This window comes from Amia ocellicauda, chromosome 8, assembly GCF_036373705.1.
Source record: "Amia ocellicauda isolate fAmiCal2 chromosome 8, fAmiCal2.hap1, whole genome shotgun sequence".
Taxonomy (NCBI): Eukaryota; Metazoa; Chordata; class Actinopteri; order Amiiformes; family Amiidae; genus Amia; species Amia ocellicauda.
The window spans coordinates 24,041,056-24,058,824 of record NC_089857.1 but is presented as its reverse complement, the minus strand read 5'-3'; the positions used below and the strand labels follow the sequence as shown (position 1 = coordinate 24,058,824).

Sequence of the window (17,769 nt, the reverse complement as noted above, 5' to 3'; positions counted from 1 at the left end):
TAGTTCTGGGCTGATTCCTCACCGTTCTCATGATCATTGAAACTCCACAAGGTGAGATCTTGCATGGAGCCCCAGACCGAGGGAGACTGACAGTTATTATGTGTTTCTTCCATTTGCGAATAATCGCACCAACTGTTGTCACCTTCTCACCAAGCTGCTTGGCGATGGTCTTGTAGCCCATTCCAGCCTTGTGTAGGTCTACAATCTTGTCCCTGACATCCTTGGACAGCTCTTTGGTCTTGGCCATGGTGGAGAGTATGGAATCTGATTGATTGATTTCTTCTGTGGACAGGTGTCTTGTATACAGGTAAGGAGCTGAGATTAGGAGCACTCCCTTTAAGAGAGTGCTCCTAATCTCAGCTCGTTACCTGTATAAAAGACACCTGGGAGCCAGAAATCTTGCTGATTGATAGGGGATCAAATACTTATTTCCCTCATTAACATGCAAATCAATTTATAACTTTTTTGAAATGTGTTTTTCTGGATTTGTTTTTTGTTATTCTGTCTCTCACTGTTAAAATACACCTACCATTAAAATTATAGACTGATCATTTCTTTGTCAGTGGGCAAACGTACAAAATCAGCAGGGGATCAAATACTTTTTTCCCTCACAGTATGTCACATCATGAAACTGCACTGATGGCTGATGGTATTCATACAAACCTTTAATGCTCCCAAGAAATGCAGGAAGTTTAGATATCAGAGGCTGATGTTATATCAAATTCATCAATACCAAATTAAAACCAGCCCTCTATGGCATTTGCTATTTCAGGTGTTTGGAAAGAAAACACTATCGAGTATTGTAATTTTAATTTGCAGATGAGTTTTGTGGGCATTGGATCACACTCGCAATCTGTTTTTACCTGATCATCTGTGTGCATGTTGTTAAGGGATGATTGAATATCATGAACTGTGAACATTCACTTATTGTGAACATTTTCTTCAGCATTTACCTCTTATATCAACGTTTAGCCTACCTCTTCTAATAGTTTTAGAATTTTTTTTAAATAAGTTTTGGACAAGCAAACAGAATAACTTGTTATTAAATTACCTATTCCTTAATAGAGCTCATACTGCTTCAGATGATACAGTTCTGCTCTTGTGGATGAGTGGGGTCCTCTGAACCTTGTTAGACTTGGCTTCAGTGAAACATTTTGTTTTCCTTCCCACAGTGTATTGCTGTTGCACTGCTGCTGTTAGCTAAGCTTTAAATCAGTAATCATGTCAAAGTGCTGAAAGCTGTCACTGTGCCGCAGTGTCCTCAGAAGAGCTTTTCTCATTTTCTACACTGTTCTTAAAAATGCATCCATGTACTGAATAATCCCATTTATTTAATACAAAATATTGTTTAAAATAGGCAGACTGGCCTGGATAGCTCTTGTTAAGAACAAAATCTAGTAAGGAAATACAACTGGGTTCTTAGTTTGCAGAAGGAAGAGCAGTATTCAAGAGATTTATTTAGGATGGAAACCATTCAATATACACATAGTTTAATTTTTCTGACATTATTAAATATCTGTGCTGTGTTGGGTTTGCACCAAACATAACACTTTGCATGTAGGCCAAAAAGCTTAATTTTAGTTTAGTCAGATCACAAAACATTTTTGCCACATAGCTACAGAATCTCCTGAGTGTTTCAGGTGGATAATGGCTTCTTTATTGCCCTACCATACAGGCCAGATTTGTGGAGTGCTTGGGATCTTGTTGACACATGCACACTTTGTCCAGTCTTGGCCATAGTAGTTGTCTCTCTGATCAGTTTACATCTTGCTCGGTCATCCAGTTTGGAGAGAGAACCTGATCTTGGCAGATTTAATTTGTACTTTATATGCACTATTAGAAGGTGGGTGGACACTTCTCCAACCAAGCAATTTCAGATTTTATTTACAATAAATGTTCTGGAAATGTCTAGAATATGTTTTTCACTTGGAAATTATGCAGTTAAATTATTATTATTATTTTACCTAATTTTCATTCCAGGCTATAAGGCAGCAAAAGGTGGAGATTTTGAAAGTAATGTAGACTTTATTTATAGACACTGTATTTAATAAACAAACAAGCTATTTCAGTTTATCAAAATATTATTTAATTTAGAACTGGTCAGGAACAATTAATTTGTAACATACTATGGTGGCTCTTTATTATCAATATAAATCATTATCGGAAGACTGCTGTACTATTAAGAAGCACAGGAAGTGTTGTGAAAATTATTACATTGCAACAGTGAATATGTTATGTGTGAATAATAATGTTTGATTTACTTTTTTGAATAACTGATTAATTTAGTGGACATTATGTGAACATGCAGTGTTATAGTATGGTTAAGATTTTACTTGATATTTGTTTTTCATCATATTATTTTATGCTATGGAGTTTTGCAAATATTAAAATATTAAACATGCTGCATTTTAATATAGATATTTATTTTATTCTAAAATACTTCTGGATATGACAATAAGTCTAGTTTACAAAAGTATTTGCATATTAGAATCTAGAAATACATCCCCTTAGGTCTTTAAATTTTAAGCTGTTCAGTGTTCATATATTCACTGTTGAATAAATTACTATTTCAATGCATTTTCCCATATGGTGAATATTTCATAAATATGTGTATAATTTACATTTGAAGCACATTAAGAACAAACTAATGTATTTCCCTAGCTACATAAAAGTAATTTCAGTATAATCAGAATGGTTTTGAGAGTAATAATAGTCATGACTTGTCTCAGTGAATAATTAAAAGAAAATTGAAAATGTGTGCTACAGGGTTTATTTAAAGAGAACAATTAAATTGGATATTGATTTAGTTTGGGTTTTTTTGTGCATTTTGGGTTATACATTAAGTAATTATACTTCACTGTTTGACTAATGGAAACCCACCACAATAGACTTTTCATAGATAAGCCATTTTTCATTACTGAATCAAGCTATACAACATTTAACTTAAGGAGTTAAAGCCTTCTGTGTGGGGCAATAAGCATTTCTCATTAGTAACTGCTCAATTAACCAATATTTAATTGTTGCTGTCAAACTCCCTACAGATTCTACCTGTCAATGAAACAAACACTTTGTATCATTAATCACATCTTTCATAAAGCACATCTGTCTTTCAAAAAGAGACCATTGACATTTGCAGTCAACTCATAACCACAAGACTGACTTAAACTTAAATTTGTTTGTTTGTTTGTGTACCCAGCATCGCCCCATAAAAATCGAATTGAAGAATGAGACTATTGTCTTCCACTATTCCACTATTCCCCAAATTTAATTTCAGCTACCTAGCACAGTGGGATCAGCCTGCCACCAGTCAGTGCTCACAGTTGTGCTGTGAAAACATTTACATAAGAGAGGCTTGCAAATTTTATGCATACAAAAATTATTGAGTATGATGACGAGGCTGTGTGTAACTGCAATTTAGGAAGCTGACACAAGCCTCACAGAAGTAACCAATTGTTTTGAAAAAGGCAGACAGGATATCCTTACTTTCAAACTTATTTAACTGCATATAACCTGTTACTAAGGCAATGACATGCACAGTAGGGTCCTCCTTTGCCCTTGCATATCGTATGCAGTAGCGATTTCTTATGTAATTAAGTAATTCATAAATATACTACTCTAATTTGGCACGGTGTGTTTTATGAACCTACACTGAATCAGGAGTTGGTGTCTTATTGCTTTCACCTTCACGGGAGGAGCTCTTAGAATATATATGTGTGTGTGTGTGTGTGTGTGTGTGTGTGTGTGTGTGTGTGTGTATATATATCACCACCATCAGCCTATATCAATCCACCACTGGATGAAGTCCTCCCCAAGATGTTGGGGACACTGCCTGAGCAGAAGGGTTTGAATGATTTATTTCATACACTAACTATTCTTTCTTTTTAATGCCAAAAAACAGCTTGTTTTCTTAGTTCATTATTTGACCTCCAAAAATAAGCTTTATCATGTAATTCATCTTACTGTTAAACTGAATAGGAGAGCTTTAATCAGCTCATAACCATCATTTCTTGTTTTATTGCTTTTGCCGGTATGGCTGTATAAAGTTACAATAGTTGTATAATCAAATTTGCCAGAATTCAAATCTTGAGAAGTAACCCCTTTTTTTTACGTGGGCAGCTCACATATGTTCTCTATTAAAGAAATTGCTTGAGTCCAAGTAAGCATTCTTCTTAGAAAATGTATTAATTGGTATAACAACTATTCTCCTTGTTTTCTATCAAAAAATACACTGATTTAATTAACAATAACTAGCAAACTAATAAAAAAAGAAGGTCAAAAGTAACAAGTATAGGAATACAAAACTTAATAGTATTCTGGCAAGAAAAAATAACTTTCACCTAAAAAAAAAGATACAGATACCTTAAACTTGTTTGACATTTCTGAGAAAACAAATGTCTTCACATTCAAAAAGTCCATGCTAACGTCCATGCAGTGACATATACATATATGTAATATCTGCATCAGGATGTATAAAACACTCAGTACTTATGTGTATATATCTATATCTATACACTTGAAATATGAGGGGCTTGAATAAAACGTAAGATAAACACCTCAAAGCAAGACCTTGCTGAAATGTTCTTTGTTTCTCACGGACATATTGCTGTTCATAGTTATCGACTTTCTGATTTTTAAAATATTTTACCAAACTTTTACCAAGCTGTCAATTTCAAAATACAATTACAATACTTGATGGCCAAAGGATCTGTCCTTTTAATAATGCAAACTTGACATCAGGAACATTATTTAGTTTGAATTTTATGAGTAGGTTAAAAAAGTTACTCTAAGAAAAAACTACATTAACCTTTCATGAAAAAATAAATAAATATGGAAATGGAGAATTGACTGAAACTGCTATGAATAATGAGACTGATCTGAGGTTCCTAATCAGTAATGTTAAAATCACAAACACTACTACTATTACTGCTATTAAAATTAGTTCTGATTGATTAAAAAAGACATGCAATTCACTGGCAATCTCTTAGTTATGAACATTTTCTCCTGATAGTAGATTTCTTCAATGTCAGTCAGTGTTTTTTTCACAATAGTAGAATTCCAGATCAATGACTTCAAAAACCCGTAGACAAGAAAGAAGCCTGTCAGAGGCTTTTCATCCCATCAAAAAATATGTTTCTCCTAAACTACTGATGTTTTTTCATAATCAGATTTTGCATCTTGAAAATTATGATTAACTGTGAATCCTGTTAATTCAGATACTTTGAAAAGATTGAGGTAACTACATCTTACTTACATTTTGTATTATTTTAAAAGTTGTAGTTTTACTGCTGATAATGATGTAAGGCTAATTCACTAGTGTTTTATCATGCTTCTCCTCCAAAATAAAAGACAAAAGCAAATGATTGGTGTGAGTCTAGAAGCGTGATACGATAGCCACAGGTTAGTATCGGAGGAACTCAGATTAATCTTTATCCATCACAAGCTGGATTTCCTAATGAATACTGCTGTCACTGAGTTAATATTTAAATAATCCCAAGAAAGTGCACTTGGGAATACTCAGATCTTCACTACAGCCACTCTATATAGATCATTTATCTTTCCCTGGCCCCACACACTTCCTCACAGGGCTTTTGCCTGTGATAGTCCCAGTTCAATGCCCAGGAGGTTGTAGAGAGCAAAGTGGCAGGCATGTAAGCAGTATTAATTCAAAATATCATTAAACAGCGGCTTGCCTATAGTGAGCTCTGCAGCAGTGTTGCTGTTGCTGACAACTCGGCTCCTCCGCTCTCAGTGGCTCAGTGTAGGAGGGGCTTGGAATGCTCTCTAATTCCATTGTCTAGCAGCTGATGCATGAAGCTTAACCTGAAAAGGGGCTTGTGGATGTTTTAACAAGCCAGAGCCTGTGAAAGACGGAGACTTCCCGTGGTCATTCAGCTGATACATACCTCATGTGACTGCTACTTGAGTGCCTTACGAGGGTCAGTATAGCACGCTGTCATTGTTGTTTTTTCTTGTTCTCTTTCTGTCCTTTTGAAGCTTGAAGTAATGGGTTGCAGAAGCAGGTTTGCCGAATAGAGTCCTTCAGGAAACACTAGTTTAAGGAGAGAGGTGGTCGTGTAGGGAATGTGAGTGAAATACATTGCACTTAGCACAGTATATGTTGTGAAACTGATTTAACATAATGTGGAACTTCAGCAGGAATTAATGAGAAAAACAAACTGATAAATGTTACTTATTTTCTGTTAACTTCAGACAGCCTCCTCTCTTTTCTATAAGTACACTTACTCTGAGATGAGCTATAGTCCTTTCATAAGAGTAATTTGTCATAAACAGAGGGTGAAGAAAACTGCTGCATAAATGTATTATTGGCATTGCTTTGACAACACAAGTGACAATATTTGAAATATGTTCATAATGGTTAAGTAATGCTTAGAGGCATTAGATATTTAATCTATTCTTATTGTTTTTAATATTAAAATAATCTTAGAATCTAAATACTAAACTTAATTTACTTCCATAGTATTAATACCACTTTTTTAGATTCATAATGAGATGTTTTGTGCAGGGAATGATCTTTTTACTGTCTTACTGTATCCATAAAGTATAGGATTTTGGTTCCAACAAAAACAAAGAATGACCTATGGATACAATGCAAAAACCAATACAGCACAACACAATTACTTATACTTAGATATGAATGCATCTAGTATAGAAAATCTTCTACTTTTGTTTAAGGAACAAATCCAGTTACTAATGTATGTGCTTTTAATAACCTATCCCTGTGACTGTAATTTGTTGTGTTTGTTTGTTTTTCTGCTCCTGAATCACTGTGAGTAAAGATAATATTACATACTGTGTGAGAATTCCCACAGCAGCAACATCCTAGCCTGTTTTAATCTCAAGGAATTTGCTATTACAGATAATGAATTGTATCAAAATGTTCTACCACTATGTCAGTTATAATAAAGCTTTTGAATGAAGTGTAACTTGGAGGTTTTAGAATGATTCAGACTATGCCAAGCCATTTTAAATGATGCTATAACAACCTACCACAGACAAGTATTTAACTTACTATAAACGATCATACAAGTAATTAGTCTTTGCTTTAACTTGCAGTTTTTATATTTGATTTACATGTAATATTCTGTTGAGCTTTAACATTCAATTGAATATGTTTGTGAATTGCTATGTTTTGAACGGAATAGTAAATTACTTCCAATTACTGTCACTTTTTCATTGATTGTGATGTTATTATTTACTGATTTGATCATTTATTTGTGTTGTGAACAGTACGTCTTTAGTAATTTTGGTTAAGCAACATCATCCATTTAACATATCATTATTCACAATTCATTACACTTAATTAAATGAGAAATCATTGTAAATGTAAACATTACACCCTACTATAAACCTGCCTTCAGCATGTTTTCAGTTTAAACAGGATCAACCTGTGGTTGTATAAAAACTGTAACAGTGTTTCCGAATATAAATTAAAAACTAATTTGTTATCTGCTGTGGTTTACCATTGGCAAAATGATCAATTATGGAGTTCATGAAAATTGTAATTTATTGGTTGTCTTTGAAAGATAAGGTCAATAAGACCTCAGAGTCATAGCCAATCATTGTGTTATCAAAGAAGGTTAATGATTCTATTGAAGATTGATGTTCTTCTGGAAGCTTGATCACCCCTACTGAGATCAAGGCTACTGAAAACATTTTTTTAAGAGTACTATCTCCTTACTGTTCGTGAAGGGAAGGATAATGAGAATGTGTCCATCATTTTCATACTTATTAAATGTCATTAAAAATCATTCTTATATTAGATATAAAGTTGTACATGTCAAAAGGAAACATTTTTCTAAACAATCTGTATAGATAGACTAAACAGGTAACTAATAATAATTATAATAATGGTTAAGTTGTGAGGGCCCTTTAAATTAGAGAGATAATATATTTGTCAAGAGTATAAAATGTTTATGACATATATGTCACTCTGTGTTATGCATACACACCGTTTAAGGTTTTTAGTTTCTCGCGGTATAGATGGGGTTGACTTTTTTCTCCGTATTGTGAAATCTGGGAATACAGTATATTCAACAGATCAGCAGGACCAATTGTGCACGGTTTCTTAACCACGGCTTTATTTTTCATTTGCTTTAGGCAAAATGTCATCCATGTACAGCCTTTTATGAATAAGAATACTGGTTTAAAAGGAAAATGATCCTGCATTCAGCTCACTAGGAAATACTGACACATAGTTGACACTGTGATTTTGAGTTGCACAGTCAAAATAATGTCTAGACTTCTGAGCCCTCTCAACAACACTCCTGTGTTTCAAAGGATTCGGTCATGCTTTTTTTTTCTTCCCCTGAGAGAGAGAGCCTAATGAAAAAGATTTAATGAGCATATGTTGATAGCAATCCTCAAACTTATCATGTTTGAATGGCTTTCCTTTTGAATAGAGCTGATACTGAAGCACACCTGAGGTCAGTGTTCTGCCTACCTACCCACAAATATGATGGCTATTGTCTGAACGTTTATTACTTATGTTTAAGCTTTAAAATATTCTGCAGCAGACAATTTCTATATTAACAACATTTTTTCATCCAAAGCCTCATTAATGTTACTGGGTGTCTAAGAATAAAATACAAAACGCATACTGGAGCAGGAAAGAATAGGAATGAGAATTACTGTTTGTCACAATTTGTTCTTTGAACCATATAAAAATATATATTTGTACTATATACTGTTACAAAAATAGAAACAACTGTCATCCTTCAATAACTTTCATAATAAGAATTTATCATCAATTGAAAAAAGACTGTAAACACCATCTTTGGGGAAATTATTGAGAGCTGACATTAAGTAACGAAACAACAAAGCATTTGGTTGGGACATGGATTTTTATATAGAGAGAGAGAGCATAAATCCCATTTACTGATATGAAATGCTTTCACACAAAAAAGTGAAATAAGAAAAATAAAACTATTCAAGCTCGACCCATGGTCAAATGTGTGTGTGGAATTCAAGCTCATGAAAAACCAGATGCAACACAGTGAAGATGCAGGTCACTTTTGAAATATGAAATCTGTCTGGACTGGGATAAAGAATAAATAAGACATAGACAAGAATTTAAAAGAGAATGTGAGAAAAGACCAGTTTTTGCTAATGTTAAGTGCTTACCCAGAATGAGAAGGACCTCAGATCTGCAGTGAATATGCAGCTAATTAATAATTTCCAAGACATGAAGAAAAAGGATCTTACTATCTCGTGAGTCTGGGATAGGCATGCAGAAACATAGACTACTATACAGTATGCACAACCTTTGTGGCTTAATTGTTTAACTAACTTGAGTTCAGTGTAAGTACATGATATTGATGAGATTTTATTAATGGAACTACATGAAGAGAATCATGTTTCTTGCAAAATATCTTTACAGCAAATATAAATCCAGATCTACAATCAGTAAATTTCAATTCAAAAGAATGCCTACATTGTTTGCACACATTCCCTGAGGAGGAGGGGTTTGTTGGTAGATTACAGTTTCTGTAGCTGACTTTCAAAGGGCAGACAGCAGATGTTCTGTAAACACACCTTCAAGTTCAATGTGTTTATCTCAAGATTAATGCTGGGCTCAAACATTTGGTTTCTCTGCAAAAAACAAATAGAACATCTTTTGGTATTGCTAAATTTGCTGGACTGAAATACAGAAGAAGGGATACCTGTTAGTCTGCTTTAAAAAATATATAGATCTTATGTTTGAGGTATTATGAGTCACATTTATTCTTCTTTTGATCATGCTTTCTATGTATTTTTCAGAGTAATACATTGCTTTAGCTAACATCTCTGTACAATGGAATTGCCTCCTGAAATGCAGCCTAAGCCAGGAGTACATTTTCTTTATGAATAATGTAATCTATGGAACATAAATTACAAATAAACCACTGCTTCTCCATTTACATTGAAGATCTGCTCAGGTCATGCAAAATACGTTCTATAGACTGGAGATGCCAGACTCTATTTCCCATTATCAGGATATGCTATTGCTAGAATGGAGTGCCACACAATAAACTGAGTGTCAGAGGGGCTAGATAGGTAAAAGTCAGCTATAGTCTCCTTGCTTCAGTGCACACCAGGGACTCCTGTGGCCTCTTGAGTTCAGACTGTTCAGCAGTTCCACTTACATAAAATTCCCTGATTGCTGTAATAACTGGGCTGTCTGATCTTGCAGTACTGAAAATGTTGGAATGCTTTGAGAAAATGTAATTCAGGGGATTTATACTTTAATCTCATCCCTCCCAAAGCACAGAGTCATAGCAGTGATCCTAGTTCAGTAACTGACAATTCCAGATTGTATTGAAGAGGAAAATTGTTTGATGTTCTATTATATATATAACATAACAAAACAACAAAAAAATCCAGAAAAACGGATTTCAAAAAAGTTAAAAAATTGATGTGCATGTTAATGAGAGAAATAAGTATTTGATCCCCTATCAATCAGCAAGATTTCTGGCTCCCAGGTGTCTTTTATACAGGTAACGAGCTGAGATTAGGAGCACTCGCTTAAAGGGAGTGCTCCTAATCTCAGCTCGTTACCTGTATGAAAGACACCTGTCCACAGAAGCAATCAATCAATCAGATTCCAAACTCTCCACCATGGCCAAGACCAAAGAGCTGTCCAAGGATATCAGGGACAAGATTGTAGACCTACACAAGGCTGGAATGGGCTACAAGACCATCGCCAAGCAGCTTGGTGAGAAGGTGGCAATAGTTGGTGCGATTATTCGCAAATGGAAGAAACACAAAATAACTGTCAGTCTCCCTCGATCTGGGGCTCCATGCAAGATCTCACCTCGTGGAGTTTCAATGATCATGAGAACGGTGAGGAATCAGCCCAGAACTACACGGAAGGATCTTGTTAATGATCTCAAGGCAGCTGGGACCATAGTCACCAAGAAAGCAATTGGTAACACACTACGCCGTGAAGGACTGAAATCCTGCAGCGCCCGCAAGGTCCCCCTGCTCAAGAAAGCACATGTACAGGCCCGTCTGAAGTTTGCCAACATCTGAATGATTCAGAGGAGAACTGGGTGAAAGTGTTGTGGTCAGATAAGACCAAAATCAAGCTCTTTGGCATCAACACAACTCGCCGTGTTTGGAGGAGGAGGAATGACCCCAAGAACACCATCCCCACCGTCAAACATGGAGGTGGAAACATTATGTTTTGGGGTGTTTTTCTGCTAAGGGGACAGGACAACTGCACCGCATCAAAGGGATGATGGACAGGGCCATGTACCATCAAATCTTGGGTGAGAACCTCCTTCCCTCAGCCAGGGCATTGAAAATGGGTCGTGGATGAGTATTCCAGCATGACAGTGACCCAAAACACACAGTCAAGGCAACAAAGGAGTGGCTCAAGAAGAAGCACATTAAGGTCCTGGAGTGGCCTAGCCAGTCTCCAGACCTTAATCCCATAGAAAATCTGTGGAGGGAGCTGAAGGTTCGAGTTGCCAAACATCAGCCTCGAAATCTTAATGACTTGGAGAGGATCTGCAAAGAGGAGTGGGACAAAATCCCTCCTGAGATGTGTGCAAACCTGGTGGCCAACTACAAGAAACGTCTGACCTCTGTGATTGCCAACAAGGGTTTTGCCACCAAGTACTAAGTCGAAGGGGTCAAATACTTATTTCCCTCATTAACATGCAAATCAATTTATAACTTTTTTGAAATGCGTTTTTCTGGATTTTTTTGTTGTTATTCTGTCTCTCACTGTTAAAATACACCTTCCATTAAAATTATAGACTGATCATTTCTTTGTCAGTGGGCAAACGTACAAAATCAGCAGGGGATCAAATACTTTTTTCCCTCACTGTTTATATACACTCACCTAAAGGATTATTAGGAACACCTGTTCAATTTCTCATTAATGCAATTATCTAACCAACCAATCACATGGCAGTTGCTTCAATGCATTTAGGGGTGTGGTCCTGGTCAAGACAATCTCCTGAACTCCAAACTGAATGTCTGAATGGGAAAGAAAGGTGATTTAAGCAATTTTGAGCGTGGCATGGTTGTTGGTGCCAGACGGGCCGGTCTGAGTATTTCACAACCTGCTCAGTTACTGGGATTTTCACGCACAACCATTTCTAGGGTTTACAAAGAATGGTGTGAAAAGGGAAAAACATCCATTATGCGGCAGTCCTGTGGGCGAAAATGCCTTGTTGATGCTAGAGGTCAGAGGAGAATGGGCCGACTGATTCAAGCTGATAGAAGAGCAACTTTGACTGAAATAACCACTCGTTACAACCGAGGTATGCAGCAAAGCATTTGTGAAGCCACAACACGTACAACCTTGAGGCGGATGGGCTACAACAGCAGAAGACCCCACCGGGTACCACTAATCTCCACTACAAATAGGAAAAAGAGGCTACAATTTGCACAAGCTCACCAAAATTGAACAGTTGAAGACTGGAAAAATGTTGCCTGGTCTGATGAGTCTCGATTTCTGTTGAGACATTCAGATGGTAGAGTCAGAATTTGGCGTAAACAGAATGAGAACATGGATCCATCATGCCTTGTTACCACTGTGCAGGCTGGTGGTGGTGGTGTAATGGTGTGGGGGATGTTTTCTTGGCACACTTTAGGCCCCTTAGTGCCAATTGGGCATCGTTTAAATGCCACGGCCAACCTGAGCATTGTTTCTGACCATGTCCATCCCTTTATGACCACCATGTACCCATCCTCTGATGGCTACTTCCAGCAGGATAATGCACCATGTCACAAAGGTCGAATCATTTCAAATTGGTTTCTTGAACATGACAATGAGTTCACTGTACTAAACTGGCCCCCACAGTCACCAGATCTCAACCCAATAGAGCATCTTTGGGATGTGGTGGAACGGGAGCTTCGTGCCCTGGATGTGCATCCCACAAATCTCCATCAACTGCAAGATGCTATCCTATCAATATGGGCCAACATTTCTAAAGAATGCTTTCAGCACCTTGTTGAATCAATGCCACGTAGAATTAAGGCAGTTCTGAAGGTGAAAGGGGGTCAAACACAGTATTAGTATGGTGTTCCTAATAATCCTTTAGGTGAGTGTGTATATATATATATATATATATATATATATCACCATCAACATCAGCCTATATTGATCCACTGCTGGATGAAGGCTCCCCAAGATGTTTCCACTTGCTTCGATTTACAGCTTCTCTTTTCCACGTCACGCCTGCAGAGTGTATGATTTTATCTTCCCATCTTCTATGTGGTCGTCTTCTAGTTTTTTTTTTCATCTCTTGGGATCCATTCAATAACTTCCTTTTCCCATCTTTGACCTGTTTTTCTTGCAATGTGTCTGGTCCATTGCCATTTTAACATTTTCACTCTTTCAGTGCTGTCACATATTTTGTTTTGTTCGGGCCCATTAATCTCTTCTTGTTATTCCAGTCTCCATCCCATTTTTACTCCTTCTTTTGATTTCTTCCATAATATCTCCGTAGACATAAACTTCGGACTTCTTCAAGTAACTGTTGATCTACATTCATTTTCTTAGATTTAACATATCTTTTAAATATGACTTTTGTTTTACTCAGGTTCATTTTAAGTCCAGTTTTCTTGCTCGAATCGGAGAGTTCTTGAAATTGAAGCTGCAGGTCTTCAGGTGTTTTTCCAAATATGACAATATCAGCAAATGATAAGTTAAGCTACGTTTAACTTGGTTCCTTTTTCTTCTCAAAAACACACCTTCAAGAGTTGCTGTGAAGAGTTTTGGAGAGATTGTGTCTCCTTGCCATACTCCTTTACAAATCATGATCTGGTCAGTGTCTTGGTGGAGTCAGATTGTTGATGTTGCATTGTTGTAGATATATTTAATAAGAGTTATATAGGTTTCAGCAATGTGTTGATGTCTGGGACCTGATGACTGAGTTTGTATATATTGAATCAAATGCTTTTTCGCAGTCAACAAAGCCCAGGCACAGAGGAAGCTCATACTCTCTGCATCTTTCCAATACTTCTCTGACAACTTGTATATGATCCATTGTGTTATATCCACTTCTGAATCCTGCTTTTTCTCTTGGTTGGACAAAGTGTCTTCAAGGTGAGGTGTTAATATCTTTGTTAAATACTCTAAATACTCTATAGGATGGGAAGTGGACTAATGGGACTGTAGTTCTTCAGATCTACTTTCTTGTGAAGGAGAATGACAGTTGCATTGCTCCATTTATCTTGTATTTGTTAATTTCTGAGACACTTTGTGACAAATGTTGCTTCTTTTAGGATCTCCACTGTGATTCCATCATCTCCAGGTGTTTTTTAATTTTTCATCTTCTTAATGGCATAGCCTACTTCTTCTGGAATCACATCTGGTATTTCACTTGTGTTCACTGAGACGTCTTCTTCTTTACAGCTGTGATCACTACTATATACGTTTTTTTAGAATTCTTCCATTCTTCTGATAATCGCATCTTTGTTTTTGATTATTGTGCCATCATAATGTTTCATGGCAGTGATTTGACTATTTCTTATTTTGAGGAGTTGTTTTGAATTTTTGATGTTCCCATTATTTTTGATGGTTTCTTTCATTGTTTTGCTGTAAATATTCAGTAATTTGTTTCCTTATGGTTTTGCACAGCTCAATGTAATTAACGTTTGGTTTTGGGTCTTGACTATATTTTATCTTCTTTTCTTTATAAATTATCTTGATTGATATATTATATAAGCATTCTTGAATTTGAAGCAGTAGGTCTTCAGGTGTCATCGACAAATCGTAAGTTGTCCAAATTCCATTTACCAGAAGTTTGACTGAAGAGATTTTGAGAGATTTTCAACTGGATTATAAACAGGTGCGCAATCTCGCCATACTTGCATTCAAATGCTATGCTCGCCATGCGTTCCGCTTTTAGTCAGCAATTTTTAAAGATTGCAGATCTCTACGCCTGGCATCGCAGCTGAAAGCAGCTGTAACTTGCACCAGGTGGAACCAAATATACACCTTGCAATGAACCGCCCTATAAAAATTAGGTGTTCACTCAGGTTTGCAGTGGATGGAAATGAAGATGGAACAGCACCTGATAAATTAGTATATGTATGTTTTGTTTTATTGGAGGTATTGGGTAATAACTGTAATCACTGTCTCCGGGTGAGAGTAATGTGTGAACGAATAGGGGTTTCTATTTATTTTCAAGACCAATTCAACCAACATACAGATTAACTACTTTCAACAATTGTTTGCAAGCCCTAAAATTAATGTAAATACAGTTCATGTACATTAATGCACACCATCAAGGGTTAACACTTTATTTATGAATCAAATGGATATGAGAATGTAAAGAATGTAAATAATACTGCAGGTAACATATGAGTTCTGATATGCATAATTGTATATTAAAATGAGAATATGTTAAACTGTTAGACTTTTGTGACAGCCCATAGGCATTAAAATGTAGTGCTATGTTCATAGTCAATACAGGAATTGCACCTTCTGGTGGGTGATTCTAGATCATTGTGCACGATGTCACATATATCTAAAATGGTCAATTTTGTAATCGGTATGTTCGTAATATTTGCTTCTCAGTAGCATCCATAAAGTTTTCACATATTCTGTAAATTCCGTTTTCAGGATATAGTCTATGTTGCCGTTGCCGACAAAGCACCTGGAAAGCCATTTTGCAGGAACAAAGTAGAAATCAAGAATCACAGCTTGGACTTGCATCACTTATTACCTTGACTTAGTGCAACCAGGCTGCAAGGGATGTTACATCGTGCTTAAAATTGAAACTACTAATGCAGACTACCTGCGCTTCTCATTAACATATTTTAATCAACAGTTTGGGGTCATTTGGTGGAATTGGCCGCAGGCAAGATGAGCGCACCTTAACGCCAGATGTAGGCACTTCTAAAACTGTTCTAAAAACTGACATAGAGAACTTAGTGGAGCGCAAATGCTGTTAAGCACATGCAACAAGACTAAAGCCTTTTTAAAATCCAGCTTTTTGTCTCCTTGACACATTCTTTTGCAGATCTTGATCTTGTCAGTGTCTTGGTGGAGTCTGACTGATGATGTGGCATTGTTGTTGATATATTTAGTTTAGTTATTTAGAAGTAAAAACTGCTTTTGTAAACTAATTGGTTTTATTAAATTATCATTTGATTTAAATAAGTCAATTATTAATATATTACAGACTGGACATAATTTTCCTCCTTTCTCTATCTATATATGTCTATTATGTGCCAATAGATAAACACTGTAAAAACTTTTATTTTTCAACTGCCAGTGCATTCTGTGCAGTGATTAATTGAGACAATCAATGTAAAATATACTGCTCAAAAAAAATAAGGGAACACTCAACATTGATTTCTGAACTTGAAGTGTTCCTTTAATTTTTTTGAGCAGTATATATATATATATATATATATATATATATATATATATATATATATTGTTTTGCTTCTCTTCATCTGTTAAACCCCAGTGGTAAGCACTTTTTCCTTAGTAAGTTCAAGGAACACCGGGGCATTTACTGACTACACGGATTCTCTATTGTGCAGGTATTAATGGTTGAATGGTGAGGGGAGTGACCTCCTCTTAGTTGAGTGTTTTGCTTGGTAGTCCTGCTTCCTGACTAAAAGCACTTTTCCGCCCACTAGGCCTCTGCTTCTTTTTCACCAGCACTCTGTCATTGTGAATGATTGTTATCAGAAAGCTTCGGAGATGTCTGCTTCAGATTACGGATTAGTCGCAGGCTGTATTGCATTTTATCTGCTTTCATATGTGTTATGTAGATATGAAAAGGCAGTGGATCCTGAGGAACCATATTTTTAATTGTTGGCAAACCAGATTGGTATTAACCATAATTATCCTCTGAATCTGATAATTTAAAATCATTTATAGCATGAGAATAAAAAAATGTATGTTTCTGTTTAATAATTATGATTTAATGTTTCGATTATTTAATGTATACTGACAGTAAGAAATATATTGTATGCATGTAATGGGAACAAACATACCCCCTTACTATATCACAATTATTCGACACTGTGTTTTAGTTTCATTGTCATGCTACTTTGACTGATTATTGATTGAATTACTGATATTTTCTTACACGCACACATTTAAAAGTGCATGGGTTTATCATCCCATAAGGACATCCTTTATGTGTTACTGATTTGGTTGTGCAGCTGAAGGGACCCCTTGTGAGATGTTCCAAGAGAGATAATTAATTGTAAACTGTAAATAGACACTGTTGTGATGAGTATTACATTTTCCAAAATAAACTAAATGAACAATTAGGGGGGCATCCCTCTGGAAAAGGATTTCCTAAAACCAGTGCCCCTCTACTCTGAAAGGGGAGAGCAGTAGGAGGTACTGTCCTTCCAATAAGACATTATACCAATGTCCTGACTCTCTGTAGTCATTGAAGATCCAGTGGCACTTTTCTGAAGAGTATGGGTACTAACCCTTTTGTCCTGGCAAAATTTGGGTGGTGGATAATGTGAGTCGCCACCTAATTGTAAAGTGCTTGTGGCTGTTATGATCATGATGATTGATAGCTGATTAAGTGCATGTTACTGAAGCTGTCGACGACTTTGTATATTGTTTGCGTGCTTTTAACTTGTAAATCTTTTTTTATAGTTTTAAGTAATATTTCCCATATATTGCTGAAGGTACTTTTTGAAGATAACTGTAGTAAGTGTGGGAATAATTAAATAATTTCTGTAAAGAAGTGTGCTGCTATATGATAAAAGTCATATTTGGTGCTGTTTGATCAATCTCCACCTGGAGCTAACTTCTTAATTAAGTCATTTTAT

At 36.1% G+C, this 17,769-nt stretch overlaps 1 protein-coding gene across 5 annotated transcripts in view; it reads left to right on the top strand.

The window, feature by feature from the left end:
- arhgap24 (Rho GTPase activating protein 24) overlaps nt 1–17,769 on the top strand; it is a 173,693-nt gene that overhangs the window by 134,843 nt on the left and 21,081 nt on the right. Inside the window, exon 1 of one of the 5 annotated variants that reach the window (XM_066710767.1) lies at nt 5,789–5,936. The exons of the other annotated variants lie outside the window; for them this stretch is intronic. The gene's annotated coding sequence lies outside the window, so the exon portion shown is untranslated. Of the gene's footprint in view, nt 1–5,788; nt 5,937–17,769 lie in introns of those variants that run through there. 5 annotated transcript variants of the gene reach the window in all.